The 3307-nt window shown below is 38.5% G+C and overlaps 1 long non-coding RNA gene across 1 annotated transcript; it reads left to right on the top strand.

The window, feature by feature from the left end:
• Nucleotides 1–1719: 1719 nt before the first annotated feature.
• Nucleotides 1720–2187, top strand: LOC120657025. Its single transcript, XR_005668061.1, has 2 exons — nt 1720–1751; nt 1876–2187. It is a non-coding gene; the product is annotated as an uncharacterized LOC120657025 (long non-coding RNA).
• The last annotated feature ends 1120 nt before the right edge of the window (nt 2188–3307 follow it).

Below are 3307 nucleotides of genomic sequence, written 5' to 3'. Positions count from 1 at the left end.
CAAACATTGTACTGCAATTATTTAATTCCATATGTTCTACTAACAAACCTATCCTGTGCGTGAAACTACAGTGCAGTCATGCTAAGTTATCTGGCTTTGCTTGTGCTTCAATTTCATATGTATGGCATGGAACAATCAGCAACTTACACGAAACTTGACTACTATCAGCTTCTGCACATTAGTACTTAATCCTTTAGCATCTGTAGGTGAACTTGCAAGGAAAAATTTAAGCCTATTTCCAAGCATCAATAACATGTATATGGACATAAAGGATCACAACAATAACATGAACAAACGATCAATAACATGGACAAAACACTAACATAGCCAGCAATCACGCAGGCAAGATGAACTTAGTAATAAATGCGCATAGTGATATTAGAATTTAAACTCTGCAATTTGCATAATCCGTGGCACACACAAAAGGAAATAAGCATAGAAACAGAACTAAAGGGCGAGGAACGATCATTCAAAACCAAAGCTAGTTGGGGACTTGGAGCTTCATCACCTGAAGTACACAGCAGGGATGACATTACAAACAAAGCAAATTGCACATAAATCTCTAGCATCCCTCTTACCAAATGGACACACCAGATCGGAGAAGTAAATAGAGGGTAACAACATGCAATCACCGCATACTAGCATAACAAATGATATGAACTAACTACACTTGGTACCGAACCTAGCTATGTACTGAGTCGAATCTTAATCTCCATGCTTAATAAAGTAATGACATTGAGAACCATTACTTGGTTTAACACAAAAATACTTTGCTTTCAAGATTATTTAGCATCTAATTGCAGAAATATTACAGGTTCGGTAAAAACTGAGCAATTGAGTTGTTCAATCCTTGACAGCCATTGACCATGCACCGTGCATGAAGCTTGAAGCTTATAACTCAATCATGTTCATAGCATAGCCCTACCTGTTTGTGACATCACATCGAACACAACTAATTCAATTGCAGCAAGAACTAAAGAGATCAATTATTAGTTTAGTAAAATAATGCTGCTTCAATTCAAAATCTTATATCTAGCATCTACTGCCTATTGCTTGGATGCATCTACTACAATCTGCTCCTGTGCACTAACACCAATAACTTCTGTAAAAAGCAGAAAGGTCACAACTTTATGAAAACGTAGGGCCACAGAAATTATGCTTCCAGATATGCTATTAATGAACTATGCGCTATGCATGAAGCTATAATCTTATGATGTAAGAATGCAAGAACCGGATATTAAAATGATCATGCAATGGATCAATAGTCTTAGGATGCCAGCACAATCAAAGACTAATGGAGCACAGGAAGTTCATGGTGACAAATATAAGCTTACTATAATAAGCTAATTTCCATTTCAAACTTCAATATCGCCTGTGCAGCATCCTAATAGAACAACAGCTTTACCCCATCATATAAGTACAAAGTACATTATGCCTTCTGTCACTAGTTATCCACAAATTGTGCTTCAGTAATTTTAGTTCTGTGTACTAGTGCTGCTAGCAAACTCCAAACTATGCCCTGTGCATGAAAATGCAATCCAAACATGCTAAACTTACCTGGCATTACTCGTGCTATAATTTCACATGCATAACACTGCACTGCTAGCAAGCTACATGGAAATTGACCACTCCATCACCTTCTGCACATTAGTGCTACATCCTTATACCCTATGGTACGTGAACTTGTAAGGAAAAAGGTAGGCCTAAGCATCAATAACACAAGGAGGTTGCCAGCCATTCCCAGCTGACTGGTAAACTACTCCTCCCTGCACTTGATCAAGAAATTGAATTCCCTGGCTTAGGCACTCTTGAAAAAACAGAGGGTATTTTCCCTGAGATCCCTATAATTGAAATTCAAAATGTGGCTATCAATAGATGCGGCCTCTCTCCTTCGGATGTGACGGCAGAGCTCCTCCAGAAGGCCAATCAAGATGAAACTGGTGCAGAAGGAAGGGCATCAAGCAACAACACTGTGATCAATGGATAGAAGACTTAAGAAGAAGCTTCCTCTCAGGGAATGCCCTGTACTAGTTCCATGTTGTCTATTTTTAAGCTTATCTTGGGTTAAATTTCGTATCTGTGATTGCTGGATATTGTGGTGGCAGCCTAAACCTGAATGGTGTCTTGTGTGGCCTTCTTTTGCGAACTCGAGTTTAATTATTCACGTACTCCATTTTCTTGGTGAAATTACCTTCTCAATGCTGGGATGTGATAGCATCAGAATCAGATGGTTACAGTGCAAATGTTGGGCATGGAGACTATGCAAAAACTGTGATGACCTCAAAATATTTCATCAATATTCCTGCAGTCTGATGAATGAGTGTGTCCAGCGTGCAAATGTGAGAAGTGACTCTTGGAGTCATTCCTATTACAATTACTCCCAAATGAATCTGAATGGATAATACAAATCATAAGAGAAGCTGGAATGTACTAAACTGGAACGTTAGAGGACTTAATGGAGATGGCAAATGTGAAGCTGTCAAGGCCAAAATTGAGGAAAGCACATGTTCTGTGTATTGCATACAAGAAACAAAAAAGGAAACTTTTGATCACTCTTTCATCAAGAAGCTAGCACCAAAAAGGTTCGATAAATTTGCATATGCACCATTTATTGGAGCATCAGGAGGAATATTAATGGGATGGAACAATAGTATATTTAAAGGAGAAGTTATACACTGTCTCAATTATGCTGTAACAGTCAAGTTTACTTCAAAATATGACAACAGCTCCTGGAAACTCACTGCAGTCTATGGCCCATGCCAAGGAGATGAGAGAATCAACTTTGTAAATTGGCTAAATGATTTATCCATAGCTGATAATGAGAATTGGATGCTTATTGGGGATTTCAACTTCTACAGAGACTTAAGTGACAGAAACAAACCTGGGGGTAATATGAATGACATCTTCCTCTTCAATTCCATAATAAGCAACCTTGGCATACAAGAAATTCCTTTAAAGGGCAGGAAATACACATGGAGTAATATGCAAGAAGATCCACTTCTTGAGCAACTGGACTGGTGCTTTACCTCGGCTAATTGGATAAGTTCTTATCCTAGCACCCTCATGCACCCCCTTGCAAAGCCAATTTCTGACCATATACCATGTCAAGTACAAATTGGCACAGAAATCCCAAAAGCAAAGATTTTCAGATTTGAAAATTTTTGGATGGACATTCCAGGTTTCATAGATCAAGTTCAGAGTGTATGGAATTCTGAGGTTAGAGGTAGTAATGCTGCAACCAGAATTACTGCAAAATTCAAACTATTGAGAAGAGCCATTAAAAGATGGACCAAAGGGATGGCACAAC

The sequence above is a fragment of the Panicum virgatum genome, chromosome 1N (assembly GCF_016808335.1).
Source record: "Panicum virgatum strain AP13 chromosome 1N, P.virgatum_v5, whole genome shotgun sequence".
Classification (NCBI taxonomy): Eukaryota; Viridiplantae; Streptophyta; class Magnoliopsida; order Poales; family Poaceae; genus Panicum; species Panicum virgatum.
The sequence above is the reverse complement of the archived record's forward strand: the minus strand, read 5'-3'. Positions and strand labels throughout refer to the sequence as shown.